This window comes from Temnothorax longispinosus, chromosome 6, assembly GCF_030848805.1.
Source record: "Temnothorax longispinosus isolate EJ_2023e chromosome 6, Tlon_JGU_v1, whole genome shotgun sequence".
Taxonomy (NCBI): domain Eukaryota; kingdom Metazoa; phylum Arthropoda; class Insecta; order Hymenoptera; family Formicidae; genus Temnothorax; species Temnothorax longispinosus.
Window position 1 is genome coordinate 1,702,694 of NC_092363.1, and position 20,833 is coordinate 1,723,526.

The window sequence follows — 20,833 nt, forward strand, 5'->3', positions numbered from 1 at the left end:
GCTATGATCGTATATATATGTCTTCACCGAAGAATAAGAGTGCAGTCTTCTTAGGTCGTAACATCGTTCCTCTGTACTTAACTTTTAATCAGATTAGGCAGTTTCTATCGATAACTTACTCTCGCGCGAATTGCAAGAAACATGAGCGGTAAGACAGCGGAGAAAAAGAAAGGTACTTTCTTATTACGTGTCCCGTCTGATTTATCGTCTGATTTAAACATAACGTAAATAGCAAGAGCGATATAGATACTCTTGGGAAACAATACTGAATTATTAAAGTACAGAGAAAGCGATGAGTCGCGCGAAATATAACACACCTAAAATTGGACTTGAGCCACTTTCAAAGTTCATATATCGATCCTCCGAAATTATCCCGCTATCGTCCCGGATATATTCACAAGTACGAGCGCCTCGATTTTTCATTGGCGATAACAGAGCGTTGTGGAAAATTGAAGGCATGGCGCGAAGAGGACCCTACAGGCGGGATGGATTTTATAACAGCTTTCCGCATTGGCGGCCGAAATAACGTTGTACAGATCGTGACATCCACAGCCCTGCCTCCTCTCTTTTTCTACCACTCTATCTCCGTCCCTATATCTTTCCCACTTCATCGAATTTATACCGGTAACGCATTTTCCACCCGCTCCACTTCGTTCGCTTCCGGAAAACGAAGAAATGAAGTTGAATCCGAGAGAAAATAGTAAAGAGGGTGCGGTTTACGTTGTGGAACTACACAGGAGCCGACGTGCTCGCGCCGCGCGCGCGCGCGCCCGCCGCATCAAATTTCCAAATGAAATAAGATTGAAAGTTGCTAAGTACAGTAAAATGTTACGTTTTACCATAAAATGCTAAAACATATAACAGTTAGATTCGTAACGTTTAAAGACGCCGGCAGAAAACAGGGAAAATAGATAAAATCGGTAAAAAAATGCAAGCAAAATATATCCGTTGTATATTTATACAAAGTTTTACAATGTATAGTTAATAATATACCGTAAATATATTACTTTTTTTTCTGTCGTATAAACGGGAGAAATTTCTAACGCTCCGACAATTTTTATAAAGCAAAAGGGTTGCTTTGCGCCAAAGAAATGTCCCCTCTGATTGACCGGTTTCACTCAAAATCAATAGGGCTCGGCCGCTCCCTAGTGTGCTTTATATTGAACCGCTTAGTATATAGAGCACGTAACCAATACATGTACATAAATAATCATAGAGGGACGAAATCTGCATACAGAATGCAATCAGACTTTTTCAGTAACGTAAGTGTCGTTTCTAACAAACGTTGTGTGAATTCCAGGTTATTGGCAAACACGTTTGCACGAAATTTCCATCGTCCTACAAAAGTATATGTATGTGTATACTTTACTTACACTAACAATAAGCCAAAATTATTAACGATAACACAAGCGCGCGCGCGTGCTGATAATGTAAATTGGTGTTAAAGCACTCGGCGTTCGGAATTTAGTCAGCAATTTATAGTCATAACGATTCTTTTTTAGCAGTTTTATTCGAGCTCCATTGAACAATTGACCGCGACGGCCATGATCGTCTACCTCTAAAATATAAAGCATGCTCTACTTTTTGAGTCTCTTTTTTTACGCCGCCATCAATTCTCCATTATTTGCGCGAACAACTCTCTACCACGCCCTTCGTTACGTTACCGCTATTACGATATTGCTAGAAATCGGCGGGAGATTATCTCTCGATCCTACTACTGCGTCCATGTTTGTCAGGCGTCCATTTGTTAAGGCAGAGTTATGGCCTCGATTATGAAACTGATAAAAAATAGTTATTTTTATATCCGTCTACGCGCGAGACGCTTCACATCTATACATATACGGAGAGAGCGGTGTAAAAATATTAATACGTTTAAAATATTGATTATTTAAAAGACAAATGCGATTACGGATAAGATCCATCTTGAACAACCTACATTTATTTCACCGCAATTCTTTCGTAATTAAGACTGACACGATTCTATTTTGGAACCGACTGAAATAGGGAATTCGATTTCTGATAAATACGATTAAATTATCTGTGTTTTTGGTTTCTCTAGAATGTGGGGAAATTTGATCCAGAATAGATAATCAAATTTTTTTGTTAACGAATCGATAGACATCCATTCTTTACAAAGCATCGTTTCGTCTCATGAATCGCGGAATATTAAATGAGTGTCTTAACCAGACGTATTACAATAAGAGAAATAAAATAGAATTTAAAGAGCTTAAACGCGTATATATATCTATACATATATTTTAAACTGTTATTCTAAACTTTTTGACAATATATAATTGTTTTTCATTAAACTAATTTTAGTTATCATTCTAACTTATCAAACACGCGTTCTACACATACAGCATTGTTATTTGTTAGATTGTGTAACATGTTATAATTGTTATTTCTCAAATGTCATGCGAAAAACGATGATAATAAATTATAAGTACGTTCAAGCGCGACGGCCTCAGTATTTACATTGCATAAAGTGCGAAAAAATCGTCCACATGCGCATAAACAAATGAAATTCTCGGCGCAGTCAAAGTTTGCATTATGCACGGAGCACTTTTTGTCGAAAGCTGCACCTGGCGCCTGCAAGAACACCGCGCGTGCGGCGGCCGCTACCTCCTCTACTGGACGGCGCTAAAAAGCGAACGCGTCAGTGACGACCACCGCAATTGGCATTATAATAATAATATCCTTGTGTGCGTAAATTGCAAATGCATTTCTGGCGCGTTTCTTCAATGATGAACCTCGAAATACATGTGGATGAAGCAATTAAAGAACTTATTAATGCAAAACTCAAATACAGGACCATTAATTAAATCATGTGAGTTACTGAAGAAAACGTCTTATAAAACTGAATTATCTAACGCGCTTTAATTTTTTTTTTTAACATTATACCGCGTCGAGAATCTCCGGAAATAAAATTACCTCTGAGACGAGAATCAAATGCCAATAAAGAATACCTAACATTTTCGTTGGATGATGAACATGGATCGATCTCGTTTCTTTCCCCGTTTATCTTTCGTCGACTTTCGTAATGGCTTGTGCGGGCAATACACGATGGATACACGACCCCGATTGACAATTTGCAGTTTCCACGTGTATGTGTCCCAAATTCCGGCCGAGAGTCGGGCTGCGCCGAATCGATCCCGGTGAAATTTTCGAGATGAAGTCGTGCACTTCGTGAAATTTTCAGCCGGGTCGACCTGCGCGGGAAAACGGCTTATTTATTTAGACGATGTGAGAGTTCAGCTTTCAGGGAAACTGCATCTCCCATTTCTCGGCCGAGTCAACGACCGCGGACCGCGACCGCGAGCGCGCGGGAGAAATGCGGTATTGCGGTGGCGATCGCGTATGATTTTTCGTCCCGTAATGGTCACACGTCTGGAGGATGGATATACCGCCGCGCGGTAACGTGAGACACTGAAAGCCGCATTTGTGTCCCGCGCGTTTATCTACAGCTCTATATCGCGACTATACAGGGAGTGTCGAAACTTTTTTCCCGTTGCGGCGCACAACTTTTGCCTGTACCGATAGACAACTGCGGCATGTCGCGCGCATGAACGGGCAACGCGACGTCACTTGAAAAGCTTACACGCTACATTCTCGAGATGAAATGTCGCGCGATCGTGTGTACACGGGGCGAGATTTTCTGCGTCGACGAATGCATCTTCGGGGACGACGACGACGACGGCGTCGCGCGCGCGATCGAGGAAACAAAATGTCACCGTTCCTGGTTTTTGATATCCGATTTCGCGAGCACCGCAAATCGCGCGACTATCGCGATTTGACAACGTTCGCGATGCAGCGTGAAATTGGAATTTCCGCGCCTCAAAGGACCGTCCACGAACGGCGGGCCCCTTTACAACGGGCACGAGCGAAACGCTCGTCTTGTCATTCGGCTGACATCAACGGTCAGTTCCGTTCCGTGTGTACCTTCACGATCGATCGGTCGCTGGAGGGTTTAATGTGTATACACACGCTGCATGTACGGTTCCTCCGCTATTCATGTCTGATTAGACCCCGTATCCGCAGCCACATTCCACATGCGAGATTCGCTTTTCAGTCATATAACATCGTCCCTACAAGCGCGTTTCGGTTAATGCCCGATTATTCGTGCATGGGATATTTAATTAGCGTACGCCATTAGCCGGTCAAGTTTCGAGGAAGCATTGCAGAATGTTTAATTAAGCGTGAGCCTTATCATGTGCGAACGAGCATCAAATTAAATATGAAAGACCGTGCAGACCATGTAAATCATCGGGGGATAGTCGAGAAGAGCAGCGTTGAAAATCCCTTAAGAAATTGTTTTATGAAATAATTATATTTTCTAAGTTCTACTCTTCTACTTTCCTTCCGCGAGAAAAATTTTTAAAAAATTATTTAAATAAGTGAAATTTGTGAGTGATTTGAAAGTGACGAACGTGCATGATACACAATCAAATTACAAGGGAAACGCCGTATCAGTCAGAACTGGATCTTTATTTATAATAATAGATTTTTGAGTGAATTTTATATTCTTCGCCTTGGCAAACCAACGCGCTGTTACTTTCGGACATAACGCAGTCTTAACCAAAGCTAGAACGGCACACAATCACATAATTAAATTGATATGTATATATATATATATATATATATATATATATATATATATATGTATATCAATTTAATTACACTATAACACATTTACAAGGAAATTAGAAATAAACAAATATAAATTATTTCAATAAGATAATTTCATGCATGAAAAATTTTCTACTGAAGAGTAGGAACCGTATGATTAATTAAGTACGGAAGATCTAGTCACGTATCTCTCAGATAATCAAGTGACAAAGAGCTGCCAATGAGCAGCCCTTAAGCGATTGTCTAGGAAGTGTACAGACGGCGAAAAAAGCGAGTAGCGCATCCGGGATAAGCAATAATTGCTTCGAGAACAAGCTCTCGCCTAACTCACGCTTACTCGCGTGCTCGCGATCCCGCGCCGGGTTCTCGTGCAGATGCAAAAGGCTTATTTGGGAGGGATGCGACTTGAAAGGCTCCGGTCTTTGTAGCGAAATGTAGCAGCGGGAGAGGAACTTTACCTTCCTCCCTGCATGGGAGCGCAACGCGCTCCATTTCTCATCGGCCTTTGGAATTAAATCCCGGCCCACCGCCGCGCCGCCGCTCCGCACCCACGGAGACTTTCAGCTCGCGAATCACGCGCGAGAGAGAAACGTATTTCCCGACGTGAGAGATACATCTCTGACATGCGGCTCGCTTTTTTGGACGAGCGTAACCTTGCACCTCGTGTGTGTACAGGCGATCGACAGCAATGCCAATAATCTCGTGTCTCGCCGCCTCTACGTGCACGTGCCGCGACCAGAATATTTGCCCGCGCTGCTTTTTTTCCCTCGTGTACGTATATGTCTCTTCCTCGCACGAAATATTATCCGAGCGACAGCCGGTGCGCATCGCATACATCAGTCTGGCGTTATGCGCGCGACATCGAAATCTCCTTACATCGTAAATTCGAGTGCTGCGGAAGTACCCCGGCGAAAGTACCTACCCCGCGCGCGTATCGTCAAACCGTTTCCGCGCGACGACGTCGAGAGCCCGAGCATCCGCACTCGGAAAGCGATTACAGTCCCTCAATGGGTAACGTCGAGACGGTGTATCTGACCGAGCGAGTGTTGCAAGACATTTATCTAATATCTTCCCGAGAGAAGAAAGATAATTTAAAACGTCCGGCTATACTTTATTGCTACGTTGTTGTATATCGACATCTCGCGAAACTAGGGCAACCGATAGTACCCTTGTGATTCATACGTGGGAGAGCAAATATCCTATGTCTGACTATACATGTCTCTTCTTCTACTTTCGATTTATGGGACGATATTACTTACGTTATTTCATTTTATGCCCTCTGATATATTATCGCTTTAAAATTTCGACGATTTCGGACGATGGAATGCGTTCGCATTGTCGCCTCGCGCCGCGCGAACCGTTTCATATCATCGGACAGCAATTTTGTACCTGGTACATGGCGGGAAAGTTACGATCTGTCGGTCCGGAAATTGGAAAGGCGTAAAAATGGGGCGCGCGTCCTTCCCGCGACTCCTTCCACCCCATAATCAAAACCGCGAAAGAAGTAAATTATCTGTCGTTTAAAGTATTGACGTACGGTGTCCGCCATAACTCACAGGGCGGCGCTATTTCCGCGAACAGTAGTTCCCGGGATAACTTGCACAAAGAGCTATAAATTATCGGAGCCCAGAATCTTCACTCGGCCGGAGGTTTTAACGCCGTTCCGTGTAATCCATCAGGGCGCATAGCGGCGCGAATGCGCCAAATAAATATTTTCGCATGGACGTCATTTTACATAAATTCCATAAAATGATTAATTGAATACGCCCGGATATGTCGAATTCTCGTGGTAGGTCGGTGCATGTGATCTGAATAAATTATTGTCCACGCGCGTTACGACATGATGGTTTAATATTCGAAATACGATATGTCAGCGATGTCGATGCGCGAAGCGCCCATTTTATCAATTATTATTTTATGCAAATATTAACACCCTGATTAATCTTTCATAACGCGACGCGAATACAAACCGGAAATTTCTAAGACGAATGGACAGAGGATCTAGGATATAGGGGTTCGCGCACAGCAACAGATACTGGATACAGATTTCCGAGAGAAATATCTGCTATACCTGTCCGCAATTATTTTCTATAATCTATAGCAATGGCTTGTAGCGACCTCTGTGAAGTTAGCACCCCATCTTTAAAAAAATCATTTTTTTCTTTAAGGGGATCTTGCAGCCGTATGATTTACCGACATTATCGTTTTTCGATGGATCTTTTAATTGGCTTTACAGAATTGCAAGTTTTTGGTCTAGAATTAAAGTACGCACAAAAATCTAGGGCAGAAAACGCGATTTTATATCAAAAACGCCAAAAAATTAAAAATGTTACTTATTTGGGCACATACGCAGCTGTCACCTGACGACAATATTTGCTTAAAACAAAAATTCTGCAGTTTATACATACATAATTTTTATCATCTGCCCTTGGGAAAACATGTAGGAATAATATCCTGCAAGTAGAAGTAAGATTCAATGCGTACAAAAAAAGATCCATCGAAAAATTATTTTAGTAATGCAAATACGGATGCAAATGACAAGAAGAGCAGCAACAGTAGTTGCCGGATCTTGCGAGAGATGGCGAGCAATCGAAAAAAGGACAGATGTCATTTCGTTAGACAAAGACAGATATAGGGAAAACAAAATTAGAAAGGTTGACATTATCGACATCGAGGAAGTTCGCCAGTCACTGCAGGATCCCCTTAAGTTCTGAATGCACCCCGAAGAGTTCTAGAGTTCCTTGTCAATTTTAGAAATAGTTCCGGCGAATAAAGCTAAAAAAACCGTTTATGAATCTTGAGGGTGCTAACTTCACAAAATGAAATCACTAAATCAATGATAACAATAAAAGTATTAAAAATATTTAATTTTGCCATTAGGATTTCTTTTAGAACTCTTGAGGTGCTACCCAGAACTCTCAACAGAACTCCCAGAACTTAAAAAAAATTTTTTTTCATTTTACTCAAAAACGGAATATATCGAGAACTTTTTATATATGCTAACTTCACAGAGGTCTTGTAGCGCGTGTACTGCCGACAATAAATAGCGTGCAACAGAACTAAATGGTGTTTCCGCCATTTACAGCGATGCTTGCAATTCAACCCTACACGATACTCCATGCCCCTATACAGCTTCCGCGCAGCGTCTTTTCATACCGTCGCATTATTAATGCCTTCGATTTAGCCAGGCGAGAAATTACGTTGAGACATAAAGGGAGGTCTGAGAAGAGCGCAGATGCCTATATCACAAATTCCATCGACATTCTTGTACCGATCCTTTTAGTTGTGCGTAAATCGCGCGGAATGCAATAAACTTTTTATTTCGTCACTTTGCTCATAATCGGGCCTGAGTATTAATATGCCATTGTACGCACGGAAAAAATCATCGCGAACATTGCGATATCGGAAATTTTCACAGAAACATCAAGAAGATTGTCAGATTAACGCGTGATTTTTATACATGATATTTTAGCGTCTATATATATGAAATTGGCACGACCGTTAGAATTTTGGAAAATCATCAGCATGACACATTTTCACTAAATGTCGTGTTGCTCGAGGATATCAAAAATTGCTTAAAAATTGTTAATTCGTGGAATATCGTTCTGAAATTATAATACATGTGTGGAACTCAAATAGAATTACCGAGAACTCTTGTAAAAAAAATGACAATTTTCAACACGTTTTGGTACTTTAAAAGATAGATTCGCGTAGTTAACACATTTTTTTCAATTTCAATGTTTTAATCAGGAATGTGGAAATCTCTTTAATGTTTATCAAAAGCTGTAGAACCATGGAAAGTGCTACTAAAACTCTTGACAATTACACGGAGAAAAAAATCTTACCTCTGTGGTATGAGCGCCTTCCATGCATAAAAAGCATGTAGCGCTGCCTTGCATCAAACGCATGAATTTGTCCGTTTAAAGCATGAAGTAAGATATTATCCTTGCCTTAAACGGACAAATTCATGCGTTTGATGCAAGGAAGCGCTACATGCTTTTTATGCATGGGAGGCGCTCATACCACAGAAGTAAGATTTTTCTCTCCGTGTAGTTTTTTGAAATTTATTCATAGAATGTCGCGCCAACTTCACATTGCAGACACAAATTTTTAATTAAAAGAACTTCACATTATGATAAAAGAAAATATACGATACGACTTGAATTGTCGAATCGTGTAACGAATAAATTGTCCAACTGATTAAAGATGATAATTCTTTCTTATGCTCTTTGCAATTAAAGACATTTTTATATTAATCGTTCTACGATTGTAATATATAATATACCGTCGTCTTTGCGCAATCAGAAGGTATTGACTTAATTAATGCTCGTTAAGTAACTTTGTGTGATCTTTCAGAATCCTTTGCTTGACCTTAAAGTGTCATTAGAAGCGCTTGCCGAGTCACGTGCTCTATTTTATGCTCGGCTACACGCGTCTTTTCATGGCATCTCTTCGGGTATAATGACCACTCGAGGCTTCGCGCCATCGACTTTGATCCCCCGTTTCTGCACCACATGAGCCGTACGAAAGCCCGACAGAATCGCCGCAAGAACACCCTGCAAAAAGCTCGCACGATGCGACGGTCTGTCCCGGCCGATTCAGAAAACGCGACAACGGAAAGATGAGTTTATTTTGCCTCTTTTCCTAGGTATATCGATTTCACAAATATCGAAAAAGTAATTTTTTCGGCTGTTAATCAATCCACCTGTGAATAATCCTATTAGCGCTTCCCCTTAAAAGTACAATGTATATAACGTAGAACGAGCGATCAAGATTAATCGAATGATATAGAAGGGGGCAATTTTTCAAAGGTTGTGACTCGGCAAGGAGCTCTTGAAATTTTCATGCAAACGTACAAGCGGGGGAAAGTTCCCGTGGAGAGCTCACCCTGGAAGCGTGCCAAACGCTTCTCTCCACCGGCACCGTTGCAACGACATTGAACGCAACTTTTCTAATAAGAGCATCGGCCCCGCGATATCCAATAGCGCAGCATAGAACATATTTTAGCTATCTTTGTCCCGCGAAACGTACCGTTATATCGCAATAAACGATAATACGAAATTCCTGTAAAGGGTCAATGATCTCGAGGTTTCACAGGCGGGCCACCCGCTCGAAACGTCTATTAAGCTCGAACGGAGTGCTTGGAAAAATGGCTTCCCATCGAGTTTTCCAACTAAACCACAATATACGACCGATGCACTGTTGCGAATATACCTGCACGAACTCTCCCGAGTTTTGTTGGCCTTAAACGGGGAAAAGTGCACGATAAATGCAGATGGACCCGCGCCAGCTTTGCCGTTGCATTCTGGCATTGCTCGCAATTCTTCTGCCAAATCCTTTAAACTTCGATACACATATTTTCGAGGGCGGAGGGATTTACAGATACTTCCTCACAGCCATGAAATATGAAAATAGCTGTTTCTTCGAACATTGCGAACAAGCCTTCCGCGGTAAATTAGCTCATATTCTCTTTTCCCGTCTCATAATTTTTTTTTTGAAATTCAAACCATTGACGCCAAAAGCAAGCAACTGAATCTCATAAATGTTTTTGGATTACTGTTATCTATTCACATAAGTGGAAAAAACATATAAATAATATATAGTTATGTATTCGTTTTTCAAACAATTTATTACATAAAATAAAAGATACATTTCACAACACAAAACACAATAAAACATATAGATCGTAAAAAGTTTGAAGAGAGAATATCGTGTGCATTATGTGTCGTGTGTTGCGTATGTATGTCTACGTGCCAAAAGCGTCGATAAAACGTTATCGCCAATTTTAATTCCGTTATGAAACAATGGTGCGTTAGCGCGTATTTTGCGGCACACGTATGATTCTGAGACTCTCCCCGCAAATGTACGCGACGGCGGCGGCACTGCGGCGCGTTTCGAGCACTGAAACAACAGAGGATCGAGCTCTCGAGTAATGGCACGTTATTGAACATTGGCCGCGCGAGTATCGTCATCAGTGAAGCTTACGCATCACCGGCCATCCTTTGATACGCGCGCTTCGTTAATTGTGAAAAACGAAGTTATTGGATATCTCGTTTCGCGTAATGCCAATAGCCACCCCCCCCCTTGGCTTTGAAAAGCAGAGGCTGAACGTTCAATAGATACCTAGTCCCTGCTTCATTTCTCCGCTACTAACTACGGGCGCCGTCCTTTTCGGTCCCGACAATGAGAGGCAGAGGCGTTTACGTCTCCCGCGCGGCCCGCTATCTCCCGCTTCGTCGGGGGAGATTTTTCCTGCCTTCTTGAAGCAGGCAGCGAGTCGATAGGATATGCCGATATATATGTCGGAGAATGTTGCCGGAAATTATGGGATAAGAAGCCTCTCTCCCCTCAAAGTACTCCTACCTGCGGCCATCCGTTCTCTCGCATGTATTTTTTAAAAATACAAACCTATAATGTGACATTAATGACATGTTTTACAAATGATGAAACAGAAACAATGAGGCTTAATCGATCGCCGTCGTATAACTTAGATCATTAATCGTACAAGGGCTCGTACGACGATGATCGGAATCGATATCTCGTGATTCTTATATGATTAATAGTAGGAAAGAGCACGTCTAATTGGCTACATTGTAGCGCACTAAGAATTCATGATCTTGTAAGAACCAATCGTCAATTAATGGAAATTATTTCCTTTAAAAGGATCACTAATTGTTTATTGGTTTTTCGCAAAAACATCAGGCGTTATTAACACAATGTACACACTTACTCGTGTAGACAACCAGAGGCTCCTCCTCCTTCTTCATCATAATTTGCATAAACTGTCATCCATCGTGGATTAATGATAACGGGTTTCACCGGATGTAAAGTAATAAGTACATGCATGCATGAATACATGCAGGCATGTAAAGTGGATCAGAAAAAGTGATGCGTCCCAGGCATCGAGAATGCCAACTCGGCAGTTGTATATACGAAATCGAAGATAAGCGACACCGCCGGTCTCTCGCGAGATTATCGCGATTAAATCCGTCCGTATCGATAACAATTTCGCTTATCACTCAACGCGACCGCCCGCCTGCGTCTCCAGGGAGATATGCACCGATATAAGAGCGACCGGTTATCGATACTTCGTCGCATATATAGGTATATGAAATATGGCCAGTTATCGTTAAATCGTAATTAATGATTCGCGTTACGCGAATAACGACGAACGTAACCGTTGAACCGAGGGCGCTTCTACAAATACACGTGCGGGATGAAAATTAATGGATGGAATAATCCCTTTCATTAATCACATTGTGTTGCAGTCTTTTCGCGAACGGCTCCCGCGCGCCCCGTTCCGGCAAAAAAACACGTTCAATAATTCCTTATCGCTCCTCATCAGGATGGGAAAGGTCCGCCTCGTTTTGCGAATTAAATTTTTAGTTATACAGTGGCGGCCGAAAGTGCGCACTCACATAGAGGCGTCCTCCGCGAAAGAGAAATAGAAGAAATAGCGTCGCGAGAAGCGGCGCTGCTTGGCAAACGACGGTGGAAGAACAATAATTTTTAACTTTGCATCATTATTCATACGCGGCTCATCCCATTAGCTCAGCCTATTTTGTCGCGCCATTGCATTGTCCGACGCCATTATGCAGAAAACCGAGGCGACAGCGTTAGCATTAACTTTACATATTATACAAGAGCCGGTGGTGCGCGCAAAGCGCTGACATCTCGGCGGTATTGTCGCTCGGCAAACAATAAGGCTATTGCCAAACTATGCTTGCGCGACGCTTATGATTTGATAATAGCTTAATGCTTGTATAGGCATATATGCGCGCGTGAGTACGGCCACGGCGTCCGCCATGCAACCTGTTACCGCAACCACAATTAATTTACCAAGTTAAGACGCCAGTTATGTCATCGTCGTTCTCGATACCAGTCATGCCATTTCACGCGCGCGCTGCGCATTTCGCTTTTCTCTCAACTATGTCTAATTAGCCGGCTCTATGTGTTTAATGTGTTAGCCACCTCGTGTTTAAACGCTCTAATTTCTACGTTAGAGCCGCGCTTATCAGCTGCCTGCATGCCTGAACGACGATGGGAGCGTTTCTTTCAGCGAATAATGGAAACGAGAAACGTTTTCTTTTCCTTGCCGACGCCAATAATTTAATATCGTATGTGTACGCATGACCTTTTCAAATCGACCGTAGCGATATCGCGTTACGTGGACAAATTTTCTGCACTTTTACGTCAGCGGACGTATGCGCGTATTCTCGCGAAACGAGAGAACGAAGAGGAAAATTTAATTTACAGACTCGTTAAGCGCCTCCGCTCTTCATTGTTTGCTCGTACGCTGATACTGACAGCACGCGTAGCAAGTTCTCCAAACATTCCGCCGAAGAGCACCGTGTGCGCGCGTTTTTAATATTTCGATAACCGAAGCTATCGCGAGGACGGATCCGAACGGTGATACAATCAACGGCCGCGCGGCACGCAAGGTCGCGCCTATACTCGTATAGAAAGGAAGCAAACCGTGTATCCTGCCTACAAATGGGGTAAATATGTCGCTTCAATTCTGCTCCAATTCTTCGATCGCTCGCAGAGCGACGGAAAAGTAAAAACGATGAAAGAAAGGTTTATTTCAGACTCGCGATAGATTCGCCAACTTTTAAAACAGTATAATCAAACGTATAACCTTAAGTATAGATCGGCATGCTTATCCTTAAATGCCAAAAATCCATTTTCCCCCCGAAAGAAACACGCATTATTTCGTGACGTATCATACAATCGGTGTGACTACGACGTCTATAACCCACGTTCCTCCTCTCATCGAGATTTCAGCCTGCGTCAACGTCTGTCGATTGCGCTCGTCGTTCCTACGCGCTATACGAGAAAGACAAATAAGTACCGGCCCCGTCATCGAATCGATTAATAATAATTCTGCCAGTTTAACTCATAAGTAAAGGCTCATCTCGTTAATGTTCCATATGCAAAGTATTTCGCGCCGCCGCAAAATCGCGATTAACGCGAGTGTGCCGGTCAAATTGCGCGAATCGAATCGATTCGTATAGAGCTTAATGATACATGCAGTGGTCAGACAGCCATTACAAAACGGTATTATGCGCGGCGTGCATTTGACGATTGTGTTTGGATTGACGTTATTCGCCGTCGGTACATCATCAATTAACGCTTATTTTCTATTGCGTTTGTTGCAAGAGAGGAAAATAGGTACCGAATTAACAGATATTGCGCACATTCGTCGAGTATTCGCGATCAAAGCTTCAATAAAACCGTCAATCTATTGATAAAGTTCCTAGTACAAATGTGTATTAATAATCAGGTTTTACCTTCGTGCACAATCGTGAACTTCAAAATTTCAAGTACACTGAAAAAAAAATACTTAAAAATTTATTTGTGGAATATAATATTTCACAGAAATAAATCTTATATTTCACAAATAAAGTGTCAAGTATTTTTTTCTCAGTGTTTTTGTTGAGAATTCAATATATCGTGATATTTATTTTTAACATTATTTAAAACATTATATGTTATTATATTGCGTTGTTATTATATAAATATGGTACATTCAATTGTGGCTATCTATTTCATAATGTATATATTGCATGTATATTCCGTATTATATTTTTTTAAATGGAATTCTACAAGCAAATGTAATTACGCGGTGCACGGCAAAGGGAAAGGACGTTAAAGTAAAATGTTAAAGTAAATATGGGAATTATGTTATCAAAGCACCTTTACACGTACGTTGTACGTTAATCATCACGTTAAGAGATAAGATCATATCAATTTGTACTAATTTCACCATTCTAATATTTTACGTTAACCCATAAAATTATTCCATCGACTATTTATTATGAATAAAGTAGCGCTGCTTTTTTTCCTATCCGCCCGATGTATCCGCTCGCTTTTTCATTTCCGTGCAAAACGAGATTTTGAAAATTTAGCGCTATTTACATTTCGATCATTCACGCCCATTGGACAATTCGCCGTCGGCCGGTAACGCGGACGTAAACGCATGCACGTCGATGCACGTCGCACGCATGAACGGAATCCGTGATCGATAAACATATAGATCGCGGCGCACGAATAGAGAAACCCGGCGATAGGCATGACGATAGTGAATCCTCGCTCTTGCAATATGTCGGAATCTACATTTCCATTTATATGGAAATTGCAAAATCACGCTTTTGTCCGATCAATTAGCGACGGACTATCGGCGGTACGTGAAATCGCGGATATCGCTTATTCGACCGATTGGGGGGGGGGAGGGGGAGAAAGGGGACTGCTTCGGCCACGACAACCTGCGCAATCCATTATCGCGGAAGATTACGGCAGGGACGCGAATGTAAAACGATTAATATCGGCGCCGGTCGCGGATATGATACATCGCCTCGATGTTAAGTGATTCGAGAAACGGGCGATGAACAAACAGACCGACCTACGTGGTTTGTTATCGTCGTCGCTGCACACTCCTCGCGATTAATTAAAAGAATCGACAGAGGAGACGGGAGACGAAAATATAATTATGACATAAAAATTGTGTCAGGATGCGCAGCCACGTATTACAAATGAGAATAATTGTTCGTCACAAAATTCTTTCTCCCTTGGCCTAATACTCTCTCTTTCTTTCTCTTCTCGTCTCGTCTCTTTTTCTCTCTTCTCCTTTTTTTCTCTTTAATACCAAAATGTCATTAAAACAGCAGCAAAAGTCAGAAAATATTACAGGTGAAGACGTATCGTTTATATGAAATTGTTTTTCTTTCTTTCTCTTCCTGTCGTTCAATTTAACGCCGAAAAGTAAGGAAAAATATTACTTTACGATTGATTTTACGATTAAAGTATCATAGACGACTGAAATATTGCGAAAAGCTTTATCCTGCTATCTCTTTTATCTTAATAACCAAGCTTATAAAATATGGACGAATAATAAAAATGCTGCTATAGTCGCTAAAGTATAGTTTACGTTCTAAAATACATTTTTCCATGCTACATTTTTTCACATGAAATAAAATCTTCGCTATTTGCAGTCATAAAACGAATTGTCATGTGTAGGTATACATGTGTTTTATAATATAATATAAAAATAGATAACATAAATATAACGTTTTGCTGAAACTAAACCGAGGGGAAATAAATAAAGCCTGCCGAGACAAATCCTGCCGAGGTTGTGAAAGCAAGTTCGCATGTAGGCGATATATGCACCGGCAAATCGATTAACGCCGACTGCGCGATGGTCAAAGCGGCGCGCACGCGGTAAAACTATGTCATAAGCATAAATAAAATATTTCGTCGAAAGTGACGACTACGGGGCTCGTAAAGGTGAATGCGAATAACAATGACGCGGGGCCGATTACGAATAATGCCGGCGAACGATGAATTGCCAGTCGCGAATTTCCATCTAATTACTCGCTGACATCCATCATATCAAACCAAATATGTACTTACGTAAACGCATTGCATCGATTTCCGATATAATGGAAGCTATCGTCAATCATTGACACAAAGTGGCACATTTAGGGATGCCTTACTAATTCAGAATTCTTCGGAGAAGATAATAGTGCGCGTACAGGAAAAAAAATCAGGCGGAATCTTTGAAAGAGATACAATTTTTTGTTTTAAAAAAATCGTTTTGCTGCGACCTTTTCTAGCGCACTGATATGCATGTAATTATCATTATCTCAGTTATCCTTTTTCCATTTAGTTCCATATAAACTGAACGCGTACGTGCATCTTACACATATATGTATAATAAGAAATGGTAAAACATTACCTGGTTCAGTGATAAAGCGGTTATCTAAAATACCCAGTCTAAATGTTACCCGTCTAATCTCGCGATAACATTTTCATGTGTATTTTGTTCCGAAGGCCATTGATATGTTTCTTATTACATATTACATAGCTGCGAGCTACGAATTTAATCGAAAAATGGAAACATGACAATATTCAAGTTTCGAATCTTATATTACAAAGCTTTTAAAAAATGGAGTCTAAGAACTAACTCGCGCGGCACTCGAAGTAATTTAATACATTTAGGCCAGTCATTAAAGACAATCAATTTACTTTAATTACAAAAGTTTTCAAATTTTGATGTAATATTGGGTGAGTTGAAATAACAATAAATCTCATTTTGCAACCATCCCCGAGGTCCGGAACATGCTAAACATTGCAAAAAACGTTAATTTATTATAACTTTGCGAAAAAAATTGCAAAAGTCCTGCAAACTTAAAGCAATGTCTATTGTAATATTTTCCGCAATGTATTAGATTTGCAACCTATTTCGAGGCGCGCAACATTGAAATTTTTTATAAAATAACGTATTTAGTCAAATAAGTTGTAATAATTTGCGTAACTAGTAGAAGGTTGCAAATTTATATTTGGATAAAGGAAGACATTTGAAGCACTCCGTAAAATTTGCAAAACTTTTGCAATTTTTTCACGCTTGTAAAAAGTGCAAAATAATAATTGTTGCTAATTTTTCACTGTTGCGGACCTTGTCCGAGGTTGCAAACTTAACAGCTTGTGACGAAAAATAATCTCAACGTTTGCAACCAATTTGCAATACTTTTGCAATTTTTTTGACAAAATTACGACCAAATAAACAATTGTTCCATCATTGATTAAAAAAATATATATTGCGTGCAACATAGAAGGTTGCAAATTGGCACAACTGTTCGGGGCAATTGTAAAAGTTATTCTATCGATTTGCAGCACTTTTGCAATTTTTTTCGCAAAGTTATTATAAATTAACATTTTTTTGCAATATACGGCAATATATTTAACATGTTCCGGACCTCGGAAATGGTTGCAAAATGAGATTTATTGTTATTTCAACTCACCCAATATTCCATCAAAATTTGAAAACTTTTGTAATTAAAGTTAAATTTTCGAATTTTAGTGTCTTTATTGACTGGCCTAATTTTGAAACATTGAACTTTGAATGCTGACATTTAATTTCCACGATATTATAATATAACCAGCCCTAAATATCAAATTCATGTAACGAGGTTCTATAATAATACCATGCAACGCAAACATTATTCGGAATGCTCCGATTGTTAAAATCAATCGTAACCCGAAACTCTCGCGCAATCGAGGTAGAATTTTGCAAAATTGTGCCAAATTAACAGGAAAAGAGCAATCGCGAAAGAGTTTCGCTTTTATATACGCAAACTCTAATAAAATAATCACGGATCGAGCGAATGTCTGTGAAGTTGGCCCCCCTTTTTCAAAATTCGGAAATTTTTATTAGAGTTCTGGATTCCCCAGAAAGAGTTCTAGAGTTCTCTGTAGTTTTTAAAGAGAGTTCCGTCATTTAAAGTGGTGAAAACACCATTTTAAAAAAAGGGGGGCTAACTTCACGGCGCCCCCCATTTTTGAAAAAATAAATTTTTTATGGTAGTTCCGGATAGATTTCGATGAGTTCTAGAGTTCCCTATAGGTTTTAAAAAGAGTTCCGTTCAAATAAGCCCAAAAATCAATGTCAAAGTTAAACAAAAAATTTCCACTTTTTTAAAAAAATCAATTTTTTATGGTAGATTCAGAAAGATTTCGACGAGTACTAGAGTTCCCTATAGGTTTTATAACGCTCCGACCAATATTTCAAAAGTTACAGGCCCTCAAAGTACCGCAACTCGAAAATATTCTAAGTCCCGAGGGGTAATTTTTTTTTTCTGAAATCGGCAGTTCTCGATGGAGTTCTGGTGGCCCCCCGAGGAGTTCTATCGAAAACTATTAGGGTCCGAAGCGCTCCGACCAATATATTAAAAGCTACAGCCCTTCAAAGTACCGCGCCTAAAATTAAAAAATTATTTTACCGGAGTTCTCGCTGGAGTTCTGGTGGCCCCCCGAGGAGTTCTATCGAAAACTATTAGGGTCCGAAACGCTCCGACCAATATATTAAAAGCTACAGCCCTTCAAAGTACCGCGCCTAAAATTAAAAAATTATTTTACCGGAGTTCTCGCTGGAGTTCTGGTGGCCCCCCGAGGAGTTCTATCGAAAACTATTAGGGTCCGAAGCGCTCCGACCAATATATTAAAAGCTACAGCCCTTCAAAGTACCGCGCCTAAAATTAAAAAATTATTTTACCGGAGTTCTCGCTGGAGTTCTGGTGGCCCCCCGAGGAGTTCTATCGAAAACTATTAGGGTCCGAAACGCTCCGACCAATATTTTAAAAGTTACAGCCCCTCAAAGTACCGCAACTCGAAAATATTCTAAGTCCCGAAGGGTAATTTTTTTTTTCTGAAATCGGCAGTTCTCGCTGGAGTTCTGGTGGCCCCCCGAGGAGTTCTATCGAAAACTATTAGGGTCCGAAACGGGGGGCCACCAGAACTCCAGCGAGAACTCCGGTAAAATAATTTTTTAATTTTAGGCGCGGTACTTTGAAGGGCTGTAGCTTTTAATATATTGGTCGGAGCGCTTCGGACCCTAATAGTTTTCGATAGAACTCCTCGGGGGGCTACCAGAACTCCAGTGAGAACTGCCGATTTCAGAAAAAAAAAAATTACCCCTCGGGACTTAAAATATTTTCGAGTTGCGGTACTTTGAGAGGCTGTAACTTTTAAAATATTGGTCGGAGCGCTTCGGACCCTAATAGTTTTCGATAGAACTCCTCGGGGGGCCACCAGAACTCCAGCGAGAACTGCCGATTTCAGAAAAAAAAAATTACCCTTCGGGACTTAGAATATTTTCGAGTTGCGGTACTTTGAGGGGCTGTAACTTTTAAAATATTGGTCGGAGCGTTTCGGACCCTAATAGTTTTCGATAGAACTCCTCGGGGGGCTACCAAAACTCCAGCGAGAACTCCGGTAAAATAATTTTTTAATTTTAGGCGCGGTACTTTGAAGGGCTGTAGCTTTTAATATATTGGTCGGAGCGCTTCGGACCCTAATAGTTTTCGATAGAACTCCTCGGGGGGCCACCAGAACTCCAGCGAGAACTCCGGTAAAATAATTTTTTAATTTTAGGCGCGGTACTTTGAAGGGCTGTAGCTTTTAATATATTGGTCGGAGCGCTTCGGACCCTAATAGTTTTCGATAGAACTCCTCGGGGGGCTACCAGAACTCCAGTGAGAACTGCCGATTTCAGAAAAAAAAAAATTACCCCTCGGGACTTAGAATATTTTCGAGTTGCGGTACTTTGAGGGCCTGTAACTTTTGAAATATTGGTCGGAGCGTTATAAAACCTATAGGGAACTCTAGTACTCGTCGAAATCTTTCTGAATCTACCATAAAAAATTGATTTTTTTTAAAAAATGGAAATTTTTTGTTTAACTTTGACATTGATTTTTGGGCTTATTTGAACGGAACTCTTTTTAAAACCTATAGGGAACTCTAGAACTCATCGAAATCTATCCGGAACTACCATAAAAAATTTATTTTTTCAAAAATGGGGGGCGCCGTGAAGTTAGCCCCCCTTTTTTTAAAATGGTGTTTTCACCACTTTAAATGACGGAACTCTCTTTAAAAACTACAGAGAACTCTAGAACTCTTTCTGGGGAATCCAGAACTCTAATAAAAATTTCCGAATTTTGAAAAAGGGGGGCCAACTTCACAGACATATCGAGCGAACAGTTTTTACGGTTTTTCAATCGAACGTTTCGCGCGTAATATCCTAATATATGTTCGCAAATTGCATTTTGCCCGACCGTACGGGGCAGCCTCGGGGCCGTAGGATTAAATGCCGCAGGTTATGCAACAGGAGTATATCGTACTCGACTGCGGACGGCGCTAACTAATTCAGGGTCGAACGAATTCGAAACTTCGTGTTCGATATTAGCCTTCGAGACGGTCACGACGATCTTTACGGTGACCGTTAATAATCGTGACGACAATATGATCGCCCTTAACTCGTGACGAATGTGCTATCGCGTCGAATCAAGTTTTGCTTATGCGCAAAAATATCGAGAGAGACAGAGAGAGAGAGAGAGAGAGAGAGAGAGAGAGAGAATTGCTGAATGTACTCGAAATCGATAATACGGCGGAATATTCAACCGATGCGATGTCGCAAACACAAATGTTTTGCGAGAATACAAACTGGAAACGCTATATACACATTTCGAGAGGCGCGTAACGCGCATAATTCAGAAATATTGGTAGCGGGCGTATACACGCGGGCTGTAATATAATAAATTTACCGTCCTGTATAGCGAGCCCGCGCGTGTTATTATCTCCTTGTACATTATTATGTCCCATTCGCAACTGCCACATTCGAATGCCTACGAAATGAATACTCGCCTCGGTTAAC

The 20,833-nt window shown here is 40.9% G+C and overlaps 1 protein-coding gene across 3 annotated transcripts in view; it reads right to left on the reverse strand.

Moving 5' to 3' along the window:
• The window catches only part of Rg (A kinase anchor protein rugose), a 310,596-nt gene that overhangs the window by 286,527 nt on the left and 3,236 nt on the right, over positions 1-20,833 (reverse strand). The window lies entirely within an intron of this gene.